Raw genomic sequence first — 22258 nt, 5'->3', positions numbered from 1 at the left:
TTTTCTTTGTATCCATGATGACTAGAAGGATAATATTTTGAATGAAAGCTGAAATTTTGATCTGATTCCACAAATCAAGTTCCTACACTCAGTGCTTATGCCTTAATCTGGCCCTGCTTTCAATAAAAACATCAGATAATTGGTGTCACATTGTCTGGAGTGGTTCACAACCGTGAGTGCCAACCTCAGAGCAGACTGTCAAAAAGCAGGCAGACAGCCCAAACTAGTTGTATGTTCTATAATTAGATTTCACCAACCCAGTGTCAAATGTGAAGTCCTAAAGCACTGTAATAGTCTTACCATGAAGTCACAGACAGTCCCCTGGAGCTCTCCAGTCTATCTTTCCACCTAGGCAAACTGGACTTAGTGATAAATGGTCACTTACACCAAAGATCACAAATATTCAGGTTGCTCCCAGTCCCAAGAGACCAGCCATTTACCCCATGTCAATTTGTACCTCAGATCTCACATCAAAGACAAGTCTTGTAGCCAATCCGATAGTAACCTAACTAAGGATTTATTAACTATGAAAAAGAATTGAGAGAGTTATTTACAGGTTAAAGTAGGTAACATATACACATGTATGAATTATAGTCTATGGTTGGAAAGGGTGCAGAGTTGTAGTGATCTGTCAGCACTGAATGTCTTTTTGGGCTAACTCAGGTTGACTTTGAGGATCTCTGCTTTTCTTTCCTAGCTCCAGCCCTCTGAGAGTCCAAACAGCAAAGAGATGAAGAATTTTCATGTCAGCTATCTCTATTTCCTTCTTCCAGAATTCAAGTTGGTGGAACGAGCTTCCTTGCATGGAGCACCTTTACAGGTGTGAGATGGCCATTAGCCCAGTCTTCGTATTGTGATGCATCACAATGACCCACTCAGTTTTGTTAGTCCTTCTTGATGGGCGGGGAACCACTCCTCCTGCCTGAGTTCAGAGTAGGTATTTTTACAGCTATAAAGCAAAACTTACATATTACCTTACGGATTGGGATTCAGACATAACAAGTAAGATTAATGCATGCAGCAACTTACAAGCATTTTAGAGTCTAAACACATCTTTACAAGTCTAGCACCTATCTTCAGTGATACTAACATAAAGATGAGCTGGCCTGATTTCCAGCTATGAATTTGTCAGTGCTCAGCTGACACCTACAGCCTTGGCACGAATTGGCACCTGGTCTACCAGTGTCACAAATGACCAGTGTCAGTATCTTTCTAATGGTCTTGTGTGGTAGAGCAACATCAACATGCCTATGTAAAATAATCATTCCTCAAAATGATTATACTCCAGTAAAATAAACCCACAAAACAACCCTGCAACCCCAGTCTTAATTTAGAAACTCACTTAGAAACCCATTGTCAACCTAATAGGCCTTGTTTCTCAGGCCATTGTTTTGAATCTCCATTTTTTGTTAGGCTGCAGTAACCTTGGGCTTGGTCTACCCTAGGAACTTATGTCAGCATAACTACATCACTCAGAGATGTGGAAAATCCACATCCCTGAGCCACGTAATTATACCGACCTAACCCCAGGTGTAGACAACGCTATGTCAATGGGCGGGCTTCTCCCATTGATGCAGCTACTGCCTCTTGGGGAGGTAGAGTGCCTATGCCAACAGGAGAAGCTCTCTCATTGGCATAGGTAGCATCTTCACTAATCGCTACAGCGGCACAGTGCTGCTGCACTGCTGAAAGCGTAAACAAGACTTTAGAGAAAAATCTTGTTCTAAAAGTCATAAATATCTGCAATCTACAATTTTAAAATGGTGAAGTATTGTTTTAAAAAGGTCCTCCCCAGTGTTATTTGGCTTCCAACATGAAAACCTTTCAATAGATTTTGTTTCTCTTAGATTCAGAGATTCCAAGGCCAGAAAGGACCATTGTGATCTCAGTCCGACACAGGCCACAGAATTTCCCCTAAATAATTCCTAGAGCATATCTCTTAAAAAAACATCCAATCTTGATTGAAAAATTACCAGTGATGGGGAGTCGACCACAAACTCTAGTAAATTGTTCCAATGATTACTTACCCTCACTATTAAAAACTTGCACCTTATTTCCAGTCTGAATTTGTCTAGCTTCAACTTGCAGCCATTGGATCATGTTATGTCTTTCTCTGCTAGACTGAAGAGCCCATTTTTAAATATTTGTTCCCCATGTAGATACTTATAAACTGTGATCATGTCACCCCTTAACCTTCTCTTGTTAAGCTAAATAGATTGAGCTCCTTGAGTCTATCACTATAAGGCGTGGGTTCTAATCCGTTAATCTTTCTCATGGCTCTTCCATGAACCCTCTCCAATTGATCAACATCCTTCTTGAATTGTGGACACCAGAACTGAACACAGTATTCCAGCAATGGTCACACCAGTGCCAAATACAGAGGTAAAATAACCTTTCTACTCCTACACAAGATTCCCCTATTTATGCATTTGAGATTTGCATTAGTCCTTGTGGCCCAGCATCTCACTGGGAGCTCATGTTCAGTAGATTACTCACTGCAACCTCCAAATCTTTTTGAGAGTCACTGCTTCCCAAGATAGAGTCCCTCATCATGCAAGTATAGCCTACATTCTTTGTTCCTAGGTGTATACCTTTACTACATCTAACCATATTAAAACATAAATTGTTTGCGTGCAGCTAAACTGACCAAGTGATCCAAATTACTCTGTATCACTGACCTCTCCTTTTCATTGTTTACCACTCCTCCAATTTTTGTGTCCTCTACAAACATTATCAGTGATGATTTTATGTATTCTTCCAAGTCATTGACAAAAATGTTAAATAGCATAGGGCCAAGAGCTGATCCCTGCATGACCCCACTAGAAACACACCTTCTCACTGGTGATTCCCCATTTACAATTACATTTTGAGGCCTATCAGTTAGCCAGTAGCTATCTCAGTAGTTTTAGTTTTTGGAAGCAACCACTAGTGACAACCATTTCAGAGGACTATTGCAGGACTTCTGTTAACTTTTGTAAAGCTCTGGGTTGGCAATAAGGCCCTAAAAAAGGTCCTATGTTTAAAAAAAAAAAAAAAACATTTACAGGTTTGCTGTAAAATTAGCTTATAGGGCTCTGGATACCACCCCGCTAGCAGATCATTATCATTGCTGTTGACTTTATAATACACTTTACTGTACCTTTCCCCTTTCAATGGATCCCAAGAAGAGGGCTATGCTGTACTGAAGAAACAGCCTCTGTTGACCAAGCATAAACAGCTTGAATGCTCAAATAACCCATCAAACAGCATTTTTCTTGCTTAGTATCCAGTGAATTATAGTTGGAATCTCTTTCCAGGTACAAGTAATGTGAAGTTGCTGAAAATTAGTATGTAAATGTATCTTTTTAAACAACAACAACAACAAAAATCAATTTGAAGAAATGAAACAATCAGAGCTGGGCACTTGTATATTGAAAAGAAAAAAAGAAGTTGATCTAGTCTTAACTTATTGATTTTGAAGCCGCTATAATAAAGAATTAGTGAAGGAAATATTGCTTTTACTGTTTTCAGATAATGCTGAATGTTGTTGCAAATTATAAAATTTAATTAGCTATATAAATGCCGGAGGCACAAATAGTGTGCTATTGTCTTGATATCTTTCCAGAAATTAGTCTTTTAAAACAAATTTGCCATATTAATCATCTAAAAATATTTTTGATCACTGAATTAATAGTTTGCAGCGTGTTTTAAGGTATTCATTGCCATAGGTGATTGCCTCTTAATTACTACATGGGCGCTTTCTATTCACTCTTATTAATTCATGTTTTCTGGCACAGTCCCAAAAGGCAGCCTTGCCCTGTATCTTCTAATTACTTCTATAATTGAATTTGCCCACTTTTTCTAACCTATTTTTTAAACTGACTGTGTTTGTTCATGGTTTATTGTGTCTTTTTTTTTGTGTCAGTTCTCTGCAAGCAGAATGTACATTGATTCTTTCTTCGATTCTCATTAATTTTCAAGAGCTTTCCTGCATGTCTGTTTTTTCAGCCTGTCAGGCCTATTGCTAGACCCAAAAAAAAAAAGGGATTCTTATTATTAAAGGTTAGGTAAAATAGACTGAAGTTAATTAATTCATTAGTAACTCTGAGCCAATTACTGAAGCCTTCTCTTATTTATATACTTGTTAACAAGACAGAGATGAGAAAGGCCTATTATAGGCACATGTCCTTCAGAAGTTGGGTAAACCCTCTAGAGCATATGCATTTAGTTCCACTTAAGAAAAAAATTTAATTCCAAATGAAGACTTGCAGATCAATTGGCTAATATATCGTAAACTGCTAGACCATGCCCTGTGGCTATCAAAATGTTATTTTGGATTCTAACTTGTTCATGTAAAGAATGAATTCTTATATTCAACCTGATACCTTACAAACGTAACAGTATATAAACCCATTGACTTTTCCTAGCTATCACTTCAGAAGTGGTTATTGGGGTATTGAGAAATTCTTGCACAAAGAGGAGTTTTCCCTTTTCCCAATTTTTCCATATTAATCTACACCAGCAAGGCATGATTCTCTGTTTGTGGCATCACCCAGTCCCTTGCTGTTTTGTTGTACTGACACATGCAAGGGGAGAAAAACAGAAAATGTGAACATTTGGTAAAAGCTATGCCCATCAAGCTGCCTTCAGTGGGAGTTGAGAGCACTCAGATACTACAGTCAGACAAATCCCAGCGTAGAGGGGATGTGTAGCTTCTCACAGGGTTAGGTCCAATGTTTATATCAATGACCACAACCTCAAATTAACACCCGTTGTAAGCCTGCTCTTTTAAATTGCCCATTAAGTGTTTTCTTGGAATTTATGGGAGTATCATAAAACAGTCACACTCTTTGTCTGAATTCAACAGAATGGAACTTGGCCTGTATTGGTACTGCGTGATTGTTCTGTTTTTTTAAGAGTTGCTAATGGTTGGAGCCAAGGGAAAATTACATATTGAATCCTGAAACAAAACAACATTTGCCTTGTTTCAGGTTTTCTTACAAATTCAAAAATTGGGCCAGGTTCACCAAAATTCATGAACCTTTTTTGCAAACTTTGGTCAAGTTTCTTGCAAATCTGGGTTAATTTCTGATTTCAGGTGGAAACCGTGTGAGATTCAGTGATTTTTATATGGGTCCCGCAAGAAACCAGACAAAACCTGATGGCTGGAGATGGTGTGTAAATCCAACTAAACTAAACTAGAAAAAAGGTTTGTCTGAACCACTGTGAACCATCAAGTTGGCCTAGCCTAATCAATGATATTTGGATGAAAGCGTGGCCCCCAATCCTGGACTTGCAAAAACCTGAGTCTGCTGTCTCACAGCAGGAAGGAAGTTACTCACTGGAGCAACTAGCAGTGCTACTCCCCGTGCTGTATTTTGGCAGCTGCTTCAGGTGAGTATAAATAAGGAAATAATCTAAAACAGCTTCTCGACACACCTACTTCCTGCCCACACCTTGTCTCTTTTCTCCCTATATGTGAAAGCATAAGACTGGGGTGCAATGAATGTACTGTGGAGAGATTTCTGCAGTTGCCTGGGTGCTCATCTGCTAGGGTATGCAAAGCCTTTCCACACCCTCTTCCATTCTGTATAAGTCACAGCATGGTTGGGATCTTGGTTATCTAATCCTTCTTGCTCACTCCCTATCTGCTGTGAGATAGGAAATGATTGGCTGTTGTGGAAATGATTTTATCACAAGGAGATCATTATCATCACTTGTACAAAATAAACAGCAGAAGCAATTAATTATGGAAGTGCCCCAGCAGCTCCATAGTAAAAGATACATTGAGATTTGCACTTAGAGCAGGGATTAACCTCTTTATTATGTATGAAGAGCATAGTGTGTCCTCCCCAAATTTACAGCACTTCCTCTTGTAGTAGGAGAATTATTTTGTAAAGAATTTTTAAGTAAATCTGTTAATTGATTTGAGTTATAAGGACTAAAATTAGCCTGTTAAGACTTCTTTTTTGTTTAATCTAAATGGTTTCAGATCCCTTTAGCAGAAAAATTCCAGAGCAGTTTCTGAAAGCCTTGAGAAATTTTGAGATTTAAAAACTCTTTTCTAGTCTGTAGCCAAACCTAAAGCATAAGGTGCCTTTAACATTTATCAGTGTTTTTTTTTTAAATTTGTGAAAAGTCTTAGTCATAATTATTTCAGTTTATGTTGCAGTGTTTGTCATGTAACGTTTTTTTGCCAGTTATAAAATGTGTATTATGATGAATAGAGCAGCCTGTGGTTGATTTTACTTTTTGATGGGGAATGGATTATACAAGTTATTATTTCTGGATAAGTCGCCTGTGGGGAAGCTAACAGAGAAAGCATTCTTCTTCCAAAGGACTGCCTTAGAGCTCAGCCATTTTCCTGATTCGGCACTCCCCTGTCTAAACTATTAGCAAGAATCAGCTCTCAGAGACAGGCTTCTGGCCCTTGGGAAGTCTGTAAGTGGGGAGTTCCTTTCCTATTGACTTAAGAGTTGTAGAAGAACTGCTCTCCTCCTAAGCCCCCTCAGGTGTACAGAGCTGGACAGGTGCTCCTCTCTTGGCCCTTGTGAAGGCCTTGGGAGGTCCCCTTGCCCACTGTCCCCACATCCCAACAAGTGTCCCCCTACAAGTTCACTATGCTGTCCTGCTGCTGCTCGTCTCCATTGCCCCTCCAGTTTTGTACTGCAAATGATAAGATGTATACATTTTTGGAGGTCTTATGAAAGACATATCAATATAAAGGTGAAAGGTATGTTTTAGTAAGAAATACTGAGTGTGTTTGTCTGTTTCTGATTTATAAAAGTATTGTTAAAAATCACCTATCTGGGGCTTAACTTTGCATTCTTTTTCTGTCAGTTGTGTTGTATGTGAACATGGTAAGGCCCCAATCCCGCAGCTGGCTGTGGGCAAGCACATCCCTGCATTGACATCAGTCGGGCTTTTGTGCGAATACAGGGATTGACCCGTATACAATCAGTTCCAGGATCTGGGTCTGAGACTGAAATTTTAATATCATTGTTGACATTAAGGTTGTGCATTGAAGTGTGTTTTTCAATGGTTTGATAATGCACATTGAAGGTGATAGTATTGTTGAATTAAAAGTGTGTGTGCATGTGAGTGAGCTCACCATTTTCTTAAATTTATTCAATTGCAATTATTCATTGTATAATTTCTGTAAATATTTCTTGCTCTGAAGATTGTTCATGACAGTTTGTTGTATTTAATATCCAAAATTTAAACTTTGATAGTAGGTTTTTTTGGGTACATAAATCACATAGTATTTTTCCTGTTTCCTGAATGAATGAATGTAACTCTTAGAATCAGGTTTCCAATATGAATACTGTTCTTTACAAACCCAAAATTTGCTATCTGTGAATATTCTCCAGTATTTCCTATTTCAGGAAACAGTAAATTTGCTGCCAGTAAACTTGTTCTCTTCAGTCTTCATAGAAACAACCACAAAAAGGGTGCAAACCCAATCAAAGAGATTTTTATCTTAGTATCTATCTACAGTAGGGTTTTTTTTAGGTGTTCTATTTAGAATGTACATTGGGGGAACTAAGTAAAAATTATTTCTAGAAATAAAAAAGTTAGTGTTTTTCATGAGTTCTCCTGGCAAACAAAATGTTTAAAGTGTAAATATTTAGGATTTTTAGACTTAAAACTGACAAATATGGAATTTTTAAGGATTATTTTAAAAAAATAATTTTGATGTGAATTTAGTGCTTGTTAAAGGTGCTGGATTGATAGCCAAAGAGCGTATCGCACAAATATAATAGGACTGGTGGTGGAACAAGCCTCTTCAGGCTGCTCCGGCAGGATGCCTAAAGCCTGACCTGGAGGGACTAATTCTAGACTGAGAAGGGAGAGCAGTTTCTTTCCATGCAAATTCAAATTCATTCCAATCTGGCCACTGAACAGTGTCTTTCAAAGTGCACCAGTTCTCGTGGCTTTTGTGTAGTAAACATCTGTTCAAAAGAGTGAGATAACTAAACCCATTTCACGCAAGCCATCACAACTTAGTAACTCTCAATCATTCCTGACCTGGGTTGGGTTTGAAGCAAGGATGTACAAATAAAAGTGAAAGGTTCAGTATACCCCATCCCCCACAAATAGATCCTGGAGTTCCTACATATTTTTATAAACTTATTTATGTTACACACATTATACTACATTGACTTTTCATTCATGATGTTTTCTGAACTAGGGAATACAGAAATACTTTAGAGAGGATTCATTCTGATGCTTTCTGTTGTATACCAAGCAGAATTAGCCTTACTTTTTTTTTTCCTATATGTGGAAGTAACCATTACCGGATCCTGCCGCCTTTCCCTCCAGGAAGAGTAGAGAGGAAGTTGAGAGGGTCAATATTTGCTGTGCACAGATTTAGCCAAAACTGTAGATGGGATTGAGGAATAGTGCTTTGTCTGGTAGGTTGGCGGTGTGCACGTGGTGCAAGGCACCTGGAAAAGGAAAACCTATGTGGTTTTGTAAGCAATTTTAGGAGAGGGACTCTTTTTTTGTTATATGTTGGCACAATGCCTCGTATAATGGGGTCTGGTACATGACACGTAATAATATAGTTTCATAGACCTGATGCTGCTACTAATGCAAAAGTGTTTGATCAAAGAAGAATATAATTAATTTAACTGTTAAATTTCCAAAGCTCCAGCTTTCAGTATTTGACAGAGCTGAAAAGTTCATTGTCATCTGTTTCATCTCATAGTTCTACCTGCTTCTTTTGAACTCTCCTTTGTTTGTAATACTCTCTTATGCCTCTATATGCCATTACTGTCTTCCACTTCATTTTGCTCCCTTTCGACTCCTGTAGCAACCAATGGCTTTTTTTGTTTGTTTGTTTAATTCTACATCTTTTCAAGAGCTTCACATAGTCATCAAGGGCTTTGTAAAGAATAACGTACTGACCTCTGGGAACCTCGCCTGTCCCTTGTGAAATTTCTTTACATTTGTTATGGGTTGCGTGTTTTATGTGTGTCATCATGTTAGGTGAATAGACTGATATGAGGTGGGAAATTGTTATAACCTCCATTTTACAGACGCAGAAGCTGAAGCAAAGAAAGGGTAAGTGACTTGCCCAAGGTGACATGAGGTGTGTGTCAGAACTGGCAATAGAACCAATTTTCACAGTTCCAGATCCTGTGCCTGTATTGGACTATCCTCCAACCACATCTAGCATATATTGTGAGGCATAAGGTAGAAGATCAGTTGTCTGGTGTGGGGATACTAAAAAACATAATGACTGATCTGTAGATCTTCGTTTATTAAACAAAGATACAATCTTCGTTTATTAAACGGTTCTTTTAAAAAAAAGGTGGGGGAAGGAAACTATCAAAATATTTTCTGTTACTTCTCATGATTGAATGGCTTGGGGGGATGCCCTATAGTATAATTGTAGCTTGGACCTTATAGGCAATCAGAGCCCTACCTTAATAAATGTCATTTGATTAAGTAAACATGAATGTCAGCCATGGTAATCTACAGCCTCTGTTCCTGTGCTATCTATTCCCACCAAATTCAGAAATATGTAATTAGAATGAATAGGTAATGGAAGAACAAAAGTATAATGTATTAGTGGATGAAAGACAAAACATACCCTGGATGAACAAAAGAGCAACCATCCATGTTGTTCAGGTGTAAAGTATAGAAAGCAGCAGCCATTCATTGCTGACTTTAGGCAGAAGCAGTGTGCTTGATTGAGCACTTGGGGCTATGTGCTACCTCCAGGACTGACCTAATCTCTCCTTATGGCAAAGGTCTCAGAAAGAGAGGAGATCCCCAAATCTTCCCTCCTTTAACAGTGGGACCACAGGAAACTTATTTCCCAGTTTCCTCCCATACTACCCTGTCAGCATGGGAATGCTTTGGAAATAAAAAAGCAGTCCCTGAAGAATAAAGTAGATAAACTCTTTTTTAACATGCATTTCATTAGCTTCCTGAGTAGGATCCTAAATTTCCAGAGACAGGAAAATCAAGCTATGAGTGTCCTCCTGCTCTGGACCCAGTATGGGAGAATGGGTTTGTCAGTGAGTTATTTTCCTTCACATCAGGTCCCAGGGCCAGCCTATGGGCTTCACAGCTTGCCTGGGATGTGGGGCCACAAGATGTCTCTTGGTCTGCTTGGTCTTAATACCAGTCCAGTTCATGGTCTTTCACATCAGCTTTGTCAGAGCAGATAAGGTATAGGTACTGAAGAGGAAAAGATGTATTTACATATAGAAATGGATATTATTTTTAACACAGAGTTCAAGTCGAAAATGTTGTGAGCCCAATACTGTTCCCATTCCCTTCAATGGGAGCAGGATCGGACCCGGTGTTTGTATCCAGCTCAGAAAACTGTGAAATGTAATTGCGATCCTTAAGGATATATGACACCCTGGTAATATTGAACAAATATCTGTAGATATTATCTGCATGCTGGCATTAAGTAGTTTATATTCACAGTAAGTGCCACCACTCAAATGCCAAACCTGTGTTTAACGCTGTGCCAATTGGCTTCCTCACTGATAAACCTTGACAGTACATTGTTCTCTTGTCAAGGGGCATTATCCTAGCAATTCAGCAAAAATTTTTCTTCATTTGGACAGTGCATCTTTCAGACATTCCCTTCTTCTATTGATTTGTTTTCTCCTGTCCCTTTCTCCTTCTTTTGTTTTCTTATCATAGCTTCAGGTTATTAAGTGCAAAGTATTGATGGGAATGGATGGTTTTGGTCGATGGAGAGCTAATGCATCCCTAATCCCGCCATTGTTACAGAGTTATGCTTTACTCTGGTTCCTGATGGGGGAAAAGGTGCAAAGCTGTTGATCCTAGTTTTATTTGTCACAAACCCATCCATCAATCAAGCACAAGCATGTCTGAATGCTGAATGACATGTGGGTCTCAGCTGAAAAAATTCGATAACAGTGTATTGTCAGGTTGCTCACTCTTTTTTTCGATAAGAAATACATTTGACTGAAATAGATAAGCATGCAACTACTAAAGACTTGAAGAGAGAGAGTGACATACATGGCACCAAAGGTTGTAGATCTTTGGTATTAATGATACTTATGAGTAAATAAAATAGAAAAAAGCCCCAGACATGCAACATGCTTAAATCCTGGGTATGTTCAGACACTGTGGGATTTTTTTTTTATTGGTTTGGGTTTTCACGTATTTAATCTGAGTATATTTCATAGCCTGCTGCCCAGGTCTATTTTTAAAAAAACCTAAATTGTACCTATTACTTTAATAAGAATAGAATAGAAAATACATTCTTCCGATATAGCCTGAAGAATTCTCACATTTATCATTTCTGAATAAATGTGACCTTATACATTTGCTTATATCTTCTTATGATGGAAAGCACTTTAAAAAGTTAATTATCTTATACTGCAAATATATATATATATGTTATTTTAACAATGACTTTTTAAATTATAATTCTAGTCTCAAAAATGTTTTGGTGTCCCTTTTATTCTAGTTGCTAAATTATGCACTTGAGTACATTATTGAAAGCTCATCTTTTTAGATATGTACAATTTTCCGTTCGTGGTTATTACAATATGATTTCATTTGGAAATAGTTAATACATTTCATTAGCACAATATAAATTTGGAAAAAATAATCAACAGATAAGAACATTTTTAAAAATCCATTTTATTTTCTTGCCATAGTAGAAAACATTTCAGAATAGAGAAATATACTAGAATGACCTAAAAAAACCATCAGCAAAGGTAACAAAAAGACAACCCCGACTCAGAGAGCTTTAAGACGAACATTTTATAGCCTCAAGTACTAGTACACTCTGAGTAAGCCATTTTTTTCTCTGCTCAGTGACTAGGGGCTAGAAAACTGCAAAAATCAATGTGGGAGTGCTTTAGATTTGTTGGATAAATTACATGTGCTTGGCTGCTCTATTGTATCTGGCCCATATTCTATACTAGATACTTTTAGATGGAACTGTAGATGGAACTATCACATAATACATATACTCAATATTGATTTTTATAGATTTAACTGAGCTTGAATTGAACTCCATAGTAAGCAAGCAGGAACTTAAGAACTGCAGCATTAATATAGAAATGTTACTAAATGTTTGGAAACTCCTGGTATTACTTCAAAACCGTATGGGCTAAATCTGACTAAACTAAGAAATACAGATGTCCTGGTATTATATTTTTATTGGTTTAGCTTCAGATTTTTTTTCTTTTATAATTTTTTTTATTTATACTAACTCCAAAAGAACATACAGAGTGATAAACAAAGATATTCTGGATATAAGGCAGCTATCAGTTGATGTCTTATTAGGTCCAAAATATAACTACTAGCACCAAGAAACATTTTGCAGCCTGTAGCTATTTCTTGACCAAGTCACTTTAAATCAAATTTATTATATGCTAGGAAGGTCAAATTCAAACTTGGCTGCCTCAAGTTAGGCACCTAAATAAGTGGCCAAATTTCAACTGGGTGCTCAACACCTTTATTTATGTGCCCAAATATGGATAATGAGGAGTAAGGTTCTTTACTGTCCTTTGTGCCTTTGCAAATCTCCCCCTTAGATATTTAACTTTAAGCACCGTAATTTAAACTTTTTCCTGGATTCTGGGTAACAGGCTTGTGTGACGGACTGAGGATGACACCCTACACTACTTTGCTTCTGAAAAGAATATGGTATGTGTGTATGGGGAGAAAGCAAATATATTTGAGGCTTTTAAAAAGAAACAAGTAAGAATTGCACTCTGGGATCCAGGAAAAATGTATAAATTTCTATATGAATGGGGAAGCATAAGAAGTGGTTAACTTACCTCTCTGGCATTCAAGAGTAGTTTATACTACATCTCTAATATTAAATTATTCATTTAAATGTTTTTAAAGTAATCACAGTTTTAAAATGCAGCTACTCAGAGAAGACCCAATGTGGCATTCAATCATAGTCATGAAACAGCTGCTAAAGTTTTTAGAGAAGAATCAAAGCTATATTTAATTTGTATGTAAAAATGGATCGTTCTGGCTTCAGCTGTTCCCAGACAACTGCCACTGAAATCCTGCGTGCACATCTGAAGCCACAACATAGCCCAAGAAATATGAGCACATCCGTCAATCTGAAATGTAATATGATTGCAGTGAAAAATGTACAACATACGGGTCCTGCAGTAAGTGGCTTTTGGTCAGCTGTGTGGTAAGGAACGCCTCAGACTTATCTGATTATATACATTAAGATAAAGAGCCAAAATGAAGTAAAAACTTTTTGTGGATGTCTATGTATTTTACCTATACAATATTTTCCTCTCTCCTTTACAACTCAGTTTTCTGTTTTCTTAATCATCACTTACCTGAAGGAGAGAATGCAGTTCTTAAATTACAAGGGAACACGTTTAAATAACCAGCACAGTTTGGTCATGCCTTGTCACCTCCAGCCTGGATCACTGTCTTGTGCTATACCTGGGGCTAGGCTGGTAGGCCACTTAGGGTATGTCTACACTGCAATTAGATACCTGCAGCTTCCCCATGCCAGCTGACTTGGGCTCTTGGGGCTCAGGCTAAAGGGCTGTTTAATTGTGGTGTAGATGTTTGGGCTCAGGCTGAAGCCCAAGCTCTGGGACCCTCCCATTTTGAGCCCGAATGTCTACACCGCAGTTAAACAGCCCCTTAGCCTGAGCACCATGAGCCCGAGTCAGCTGGCATGGTACAGCCATGGGTTTTTAATTGCAGTGTAGACACTTAGAAACCCTCATACCCTTAGAAACTTCAGTTTATCTACTTAGTGTTGTTAAATTCATGGAGCATATTTAATTTGAGCTCCCTGGACTGTAGACGTGGCTTCTAACTCATTTCCAGATGCAGTTCAAGGTTCTGATTTTTAAACTTTAAATCTCTTAATAGTTTGTGGCCTGCGTGAAAACTGCAGACCCTCAGCTAGTCTAAATTGGCCTAGCTCCACTGATGCCGGTACAGGAACATTGATTTCTGCTAGTGAGGATCTGGCTGTGCATCTTTACTAGTACTTTTACTTGACCGTCGAAATCAGATGTGGTATTCATGCTGACCAGCCCTTAAAACTGTATCTTTAGGGAATGAGACAGGACCTTTTCAGTAGAGGGTCCTCAGCTTTGGAACTCTGTGCCATCTTGGTCTGTCAATCCTTGGTTTTATTATTGCCATGGCACTCTGCAAAGCCTCTCTTTATTCAGATTTTTTTGCGGGGTGGAGAGGAGAGTTATTAAATCATGTGTTGTTTTTTTTAAGGTTTTGAGGGGGAATTATTTTGTCACTGCTGATACTATGAGTTATAGTTTCAAAGGGGCCTCAACCCAACCTCTTTTTGTATATGCACAAATACATGCACGTGTTTACATATGCAAAATGATCACACTTACACATTATTTGCATGTGCAAGTGACACTTATGTGTACATTCTGTAGGCAAAGCAGCCCAGGCACAAATGAAGACCATATTTTGAATATGGACCTATATGAATCTAGCTGCATGGTGTTGGCAATATTTAATATTAAGTGAATTAGAGATATGTAATAGGAACATTTCTATACCTTGGGAAAATAAAAATAATAATAAATACAGTGGGGGAGAAAAGGGGAGATTGTAAATTCCCCCTCTTCCACTTAACATTCATCTCATGTATCTCATATGGTCTTATGAAAGAGACCATGATCACATATGAAATTCCCAATTAATTAAATGCCTGTCCAAATCCCTACACTACTTCTGGCAGGAGCTAATGCTATTGATGCCACGCGTTCATCAAAAACAAATTCATAACATTAATAAAAAATTTTAACTTGCATAAAACCAATGTAGCTCTGTTCCTTAGGTGGTAAAAGGGGCTTACATAACATGGTAGTTACTCAGCTTCCTTTGAAAAAATGAGAGCAAATAGGATTTAATCAACAAAAAAGTGCAGTTTGTTTCACAGAGTTCAATTCTACTTATGCACTCTTAACCATATAATACAATGCATTGAGATCTCTATCTTTTTGAGCACTAGATGCCAATGCAGAACTCATTCCTTCATACATTAGAAAGTAGCTATGTTATATATTCACTTTACTCTGAGGTGCCACAATACATGTTCCCCAGCACTGTGTCTAGATGCTAATCAGTCAGCTGCTTAAGTGAATGACAGTAGCATTCTTGACATCCAGTATATATAAAAAGTCATCATAAGTGTCATGTTGGTGGATATCTAGTGGATGTCCAGGAGCACTCAAGAGGTTAAGGACTTTGTTCATCAACTGTGAAGGCAACTTGAGAAATGTAAAAAGAAAGCCAGTGAAATTAAAAAAGAAAGGGCATCGTACCATATGATTTCTCTGTATAAGTGCCATATGGCATCTCTTTACAAATGTATAGCACTAGGAAAAAAGAGATTAGTGAAAATGTGAGAGCTGCTTCATGAAGCCCCAAGGACCTATGGTTCAAAATGCTCTAGCATCTAGGCAGCCTTGCTGGCATATCTGGAAATAAACTGTAGAAGAAGATGCATGTATTATTTGTCATTATCTTTCAGACGTAAAATAAAGTAGTCAACCTACCAACCCTGTGGGATGATTAAGCTGTGTAAGCAGAGCTGCTGCTTTTGCTCAACAAGTAGAGACCTCTGTTTTCACAGCTCAGGATCATGAGTTCTAATCCTGGGGCTCTATATCTAAATTGTTGAACAACCGTAGTATGTGTTCACATGATCTCATGCATTATTACAAAGAAAGGTTATTGAGGTTCAGTTGTCTTTTCTTAGGCAAATTGTCTCAATACATTTTACCTATTCTCTGTATTTATACTATCTTCCGGCATTATGCACTTTTCTTACAATTGTATTTGTAATCACAGCAATTAATGCCCAATGTATTAACAGGCCTTTTAGTGGGCATGCTGATTGTCCCAGCTTGATCCAATTCCACTCTCTGGATGGACTCCAGTCTATTGCGATTGGACCCAATTGCTGAATCCTATATACTTCTAAGCTGTCTGGGTAGCTACTGATCATTGTTCCTAACTCTGGCTCCCAGATGCCAGCCTCATGTCTGACATCCTTGCTGTCTGGCCATCTACACCCCAGAACCAGTGCCACAGCCCTCCCAACCCCCCCACTTGCTTAGAAACATTCCACCCCTCTTCCGGCCAGGTCCACCTGGCTGTGGAAGCTCTGGTTTTCTAGTGACATACTTTAGGGACAACAGAGCAGTAAAGCAAGGATATGCAGGTTGAGCAAAGGGGGTTCTTATTCACATACACTTTACTCTCAAAAACACAGGAGAGTTACAGCTCTGTGGAAAACAACAAGCTCCTGAATGCAGTCCTCCTGAGGAGTCTTGGGTTTGGTCCAAGTCCATAGGCCAGGCACCCTTTCTGGCTTTCTTTTTCTTACCATCTTGCTTCTGGCAGTGGAATGGCCTCTCTCTCTTAGAGAGCATTCCCCTTTTAAAACTACCTCTGACACTCTTCTTGCCCCTGTGCTTCCGCTGGGGAATTTTCATGCTCCAACTGGCCTGCTGCCCACTCACTCACCCCCACGGGCTCTTGGGCACAGTTGTTCAGAGTCAGTGGCCTGCCTTGCCAGTAACAAACACATTGTTTCACTAGGGTAGAGCCAATCAGTGTTACTAGCTCTTGACTGCTCTGTTGTGGCTTCCCAGACATACTAGGTGTCAGGTTCCTAGTACAAAATGCATGCTCAAAGCCACACTAAAGTTTACATTTGAAGTGGAGGTTCAGCATTTAACTCATATTCTTTTTAATTTCTCTCTTCCCCAAGGCATTTTTGTTTTGTTCTTGCTGGATCATTTTCACTCACTGTTCATCAAAAACAAAATGACCAAGTGATTCTTCTGCTTTTTCTCTGGTCTTTAGTGGAAATAACCAAAGCAAAAAAGAAAAATTAATAGTCTGTTCTGTTCGCATGTTTAGAACATATTTCCCAACTGCAGCAAAATGAAACAATTTTCAGAAAAGGGGTCTGGGTTAAGACTCACTCATCCTCCTGCAAGGCAGATCTCAATATTTTTCCAGATCTTGCAAGAGGAAAAACATTGACTGCACTTTTCCTAAAGCATCTTGGGACCAAACCCAAGCACAATTCTACATTATACAGTTTCTTAAAATCTCAAAAGGTTTCTTCTATTATTATTTTAAGTTTTCCCCTCAGGATGGAGCTGTTCTGAAGATTCATTTGTTAAATGTACAAATAAATATTCTTCTCCCACCTCTAAAACTGCATGTTTTTAAAAAAAAAAAAAAAAAAAAAGCTTACACCCATTTCTTAACATAAATAGTGTCCCTAATGGACCATGGGTCTGATCCTGCATCCCATACTCATGTGAATACTCATCATGTGGGTACTCATGTAAAGATCACGGAATCAGATGCTAAATTTGTAAAAGTTCAAAGATGAAATAAAAACAGCCGAAGCCGCTGTGCAAAATTAACTATTTCATGAAATTGTTCCATAGGTCTGAAGCACCTAAGGACAATTGATTCTCCACTCCATATTCATGTGTAAGTCACATTAATGGCAATGAGAGTAATGGTCATGTTCAGAGCTGAGAATCAATCCCAAAGGCAACAGTTCTTAATGGAAAAAGCGCTTGGGAACAAAAATTCTCCAGCCTGAATATAAAAAAACAAAATATGTCATATGTTTGGTTCAAACAATATTTTGCTGGATATAAATTGTTTGCAATTGGAGTGTTTTATTTTTAGAAGAAATATCCCAGAAAAGCATTGCACCAAACTCATGATAATATGATTGCACAGTCCATATTTGGAACATATTAGCATATTTGCTTGTGTGTACAAATATATAAACTGTCATCTCCCAAAGCACAGTCTGAAGAAAATTGATACAGGGGTTTTAGACGGGGGGAGGAAAAGTTGCAATAAGTGTTGTCTTTATGGAGGTATGGTCCAAAACTTAAGAGGCTTGCCGATATTTAGTAAATGAAAGAGACTGCACAAAACCCAGAGAAGAGACAAGATGAATGAGTGGCTAACTGCTGTACATTCAATTCAACTAAAAATGAAACACACAGGCAGGTGTCATCAGAGAGGCTCATATTGCATAGGAGCATCCGAGAGCGGTGACAAAACAATGTAATCACAAACAGAAAACTAAGAGCCTTTCCTTTTTTTATTGGCAACATTACTTTGAACATAGTCTAGCACGGAAGTGGTTATTCTCTTGTCTCTTTTGATGTCCTCTCCTCCTCATTTGGCGTGGCGAGCCCCACTATTTCTATCAGCCTGGACAGTCCTGGTGGTCTAGGAGAACTAGAGCTGCATTGCAGCTGGCCTTTTGGGACCAACCTAAGGTGGGGCAGGTGCCTTGGGCCATGGTCTGCACACCTGGGGCTCAATCCAGTTCTCATTCAAGTCAGTGTTATTCTTTCCATTGACTTTATTGGCAGTGGGATCAGTTTCCTATACATGGCCAGCCACACTCTCACCCTTGTTATGCTTCAGTGACTGTAAACTTGGGACTGCTGGGTTCTATTCCTGCTTTTGCCAGTGACCCCTGGTGTGATCTGGGGCAGGTCACTTTACCTCTCAGTACTTCAGTTTACCCATTGGCAAAATTGGTATCAAAATACCTCATCAGTGGTGTTATGAGGCTGAACAATTTGAGATCCGTAGGTAAAGGGTACTATATAAATTCAGAGGTTTATGATTGTTGCTAGGATTTAAAGGACAACCACATGTACACATAAGAATTCCCAAAAAGATAGATGGACCTATTCTCACCTTGATGGATGTGAAATATCTTTGGTAACTGGTTAATTACCAGTCCTCTCTTTAATTGGCTCACAACCTCTAAAACCAAACTGATTGTTTTAAAAAAGAATATTTTTAATTGTTTTCAATTGCTCTGCACAGGTAATTAAGTGAGTTGGCATTTAAAGATATAAACCATATTTCTGAATGAGACAGTAAAGACAACCCAAATAGAGATTTAAAATGTGACTGCAACTCACATTTGAGTTATTTAGACATTATAGGCACAGTAACAAACTGCTTGTGCAGTATCATCTTCTGCACCACAGCTTCTGATTTGCACATGTATACAGGCATGTGTGTACACAAACCACAGACTAGTATACATGCACAGATTTGCATGCTCATTTTAAAAAATCAAGCCCTGTAGACATTGTCATATGCCATGGAAGCTGGGCAATGCACCCCAGTGGTCATGTAGATTAACCACATAGTTCAAGCAAAGCAATAGGAATAGACTTGATGTAATAAGGAGAAGGAATTATACTGTCTTTCCCATTAGAAGCTACAGGCCATGCACTGAAAGCAGAAGGAACTATATTTGCAAACAATGTAATGGATAGCTTGACACATGTTTGCTGGTGAGAATTGCAAAGCTCTGTTACAACCTGTCCCAGTCCCGCTCTGGATGGTCACAAACCATTGGGTCCCACATGCTTCTAAGTCTTCCGAGTCTGGATAGAGTCTAGTCACTGTTTCTACCTTTGGGTTTCTAAGGTGCACTCCCAGGCACAGACCTCTTATCTAAGCCCTGTGTGACTCCACATTCTAGCCACACTAGTCCTTAAACCAATGCCTCAGACTTCCCAAGCCCCCTCTCTCCTGTCATTTTATACACTACTCCAGGGTTCCACCTAGCTGCAGGAACTCCTGGTTTGTAGTTTAGTCTCTTCTGGGACAATGTGGCAGAGATGCAAGGAATATAGGCTGAGCAAAGGAATTTCTTAACCACAGTCACTTTACTCTTAAAAAACATTAGTGTGTTATAAGTCTTTGCAAAATAACAGAAGTCCTGAGATGTGTCCTCCCCTATTTTGATCTCATCCCTTCTGTGAATCCAAAATTTTCTCAGCATTTCAGGCAAGGCAGAATCTCTCTCCTGCCTTCTCTAGCCAGTTCTTCTTGCATGTGGCAATGAATGCCTCCGCAATCTGAGCAGCACCCCACTTTTAAACAGTCTTTCCCATATGATTGGATGGGAAATTCCAGTCCTTTCCTCCAGTCAGGCTTCACCTCCCTGTGGGCTACTATGTAGAAAGGACATTGTTCCATGGGGATAGGCCATTAGTCGAGAGAGCCAATCCAGGCTGATGGCCCTAGACATCTGATTTGATATTTTCTCTTTGATCCTTCACTGAGGTATCATACACCTTTCCTGGGAAGGGTAGGGTAGCTGTCTAGAATATACCATAATAACCTGCCTTAGGCAAGGTTAGATGTGTGCAGCACATAATGCAAAATAGAGGTCCTAATACAAAATGGAGGTTACAATACAGAATAGCGTTCACAATTGGACTCAGGCATATTCCATTCTGTCACTCACCCTGTATGACTAGCACCTCATCTGTATTTTACCAGTGACTTTTTTATGAACAGAAGGGCATACTAATTAAAATATTGTACTTGCGAATTGTGCCTGCCTAAACTTGTATATCAGGGTAGAGGCACTCATGAAGAGTATTTAGTTTGTGTTTATGGTTATTTTTGTAATATTTAAAAATAGTGTTACCCCTTGAATGGCCTTTAAAATATTATATATTAAAACAAATTCTTTCTCTTTAAGAATATTCCAGTGTGAAGTTGTATCCTGCAGCTATGAAGTGCCTGTAAAATGTATGTTTGTGAACACATGGGGGCAGTTTCTCACGCTATCTTTGGCTATACATCCTGTAGGGCTCAGGGCCAATTCTGTGAGGAGCTGAGAAGAGAGGGTCAAAAAATCTTCAACAAACTTTTTCCTGTTGAGAGCTGCTGTTTTGTTGAAACAAATGTTTCATGGAAATGTATTCGTTTCGATGAAATTTTCCTCAGGTCCAGGATGGAATTTATGGAGAGCAAGCGACACCCCCAGTGATTAGGGCACTCACCTGGGATTTGGAAGATCTAAGTTGAAGTCCCTGCTCTGCCTGATTTAGGTGTGTGGTCTAGCCACCAGGCTAAAGAGTCAATCTCACTCTCTCAATCAGGAGAACCTGGGATGTGGAAAACCTAGCTTCAAATCCCTGCTCTGAATCAAAAGAAAACCAGAATCTTTTCAGTGGTTTTGTGAAGAAGAAGAAGAAGAAGAAGAGAACGAGAGAAACTGAATCAGGCAGAGCAGGGACTTGAACTTAAGTCTCCCACATACCAGCTGAAGGCCCTCACCACTGGGTGGGTGTCTCTCTCCTGTTTATTTAAAACATTTTTTTTTTGAAAGATCTTGGTTTTGTCAGGTGTGGAACAAAAATTAATTTCAAAATCTTTCACTGTGATGGAATTCTTGTTCTCTAGCCACCCCATATTGCTGAATGCCACGTGTGAGTTGCGGAGTGCCTTCAACTCCCTATGGCGGGGTGGCCAAACTTACTGACCCTATGAGCTGCATATGGCAATCTTCGGATGTTCAAGAGCCAGGACGTGCCTGCTACGGCTCCTGCCCCCTGTGCGAGGTGCTTGCCAGGGTTCGGGCCTTCTGCCCCCTGCGGGAGGCACTTGCCGGGGCTTCAGCCTCGCTTCTGCTGAAGCCCCAAGCCCCGGCAGGCGTGCCCTGCAGGGTTGAAGCCTCAAGACTCCCTCTCCCTGTGGGCAGAAGCCCCTAGCTCCATGCTCCCTGCCCCCCAGTCTTGTAGGCAGAGAATGAGGGACTGTGAGGGGTTCTGCGAGCCATTCTTTAACTGTAAAAGAGCAGAATGAGGCTCACAAGCTGCCGTTTGGCCACGCTTGCCCTATGGCTTCAATAGTTGATAGTGCTCAATACCTTGCAGAATTAAATATGTTATTTAGTGTATTCAGAACTGTTTTGCTGTATCTCAGGGCACGTGATTTCTTGGATTTTTCTACTTACACTTGGGGGGCTACTTGGAGAGAGTAAGAGCCGGGAAGTGAGTGTGGAGGGGCTCTTGCTTGCTTCTTGCAGCCCCACCTGTTATTTTGGACACCACCTACCACTTTCTCTTCACTTTATGTGTCTTAAATGTATTGCAATCCTTGGGCCAGATTCTCCTGCAGGAAAAAACAGCAGGAAAGTTTGTGGAGTTGGTCCTTTGAGGATTCTCTTTTTGCAAGGGCAATCTTTGGGTAGTGTGGATCAGGCATCCTGGCACCCCTTATCCAGTTGCAAGGATTCCCAGGAGAAGGAAATTTCACCAGAAAGTCCCTACACTTCAACAATCCCTGGTTGCGAAAACAAACGTTTGTGGCCAGGGACTGGAAGAAGGTAAGGGCAGCTTAACACTCTCTTTGCCTCTCCTACCACCTCCGTTTTTGAGCCAAGCTCAGCCAAACCAAGGAATCTGGCCTATTATTCCCATTTTAT

The 22258-nt window shown here is 39.4% G+C and overlaps 1 protein-coding gene across 8 annotated transcripts in view; it reads left to right on the top strand.

The window, feature by feature from the left end:
• SOX2 (SRY-box transcription factor 2) overlaps positions 1-22258 on the top strand; it is a 400076-nt gene that overhangs the window by 307428 nt on the left and 70390 nt on the right. Inside the window, exons 1-2 of one of the 8 annotated variants that reach the window (XM_074963499.1) lie at positions 829-933; positions 5078-5373. The exons of 6 other annotated variants lie outside the window; for them this stretch is intronic. The gene's annotated coding sequence lies outside the window, so the exon portion shown is untranslated. Of the gene's footprint in view, positions 1-828; positions 934-5077; positions 5374-22258 lie in introns of those variants that run through there. One more of the 8 variants, XM_074963498.1, reaches the window with a different exon arrangement.

Source organism: Natator depressus, chromosome 9 (assembly GCF_965152275.1).
Source record: "Natator depressus isolate rNatDep1 chromosome 9, rNatDep2.hap1, whole genome shotgun sequence".
In the NCBI taxonomy this organism is placed as follows: domain Eukaryota; kingdom Metazoa; phylum Chordata; order Testudines; family Cheloniidae; genus Natator; species Natator depressus.
The sequence above is the reverse complement of the archived record's forward strand: the minus strand, read 5'-3'. Positions and strand labels throughout refer to the sequence as shown.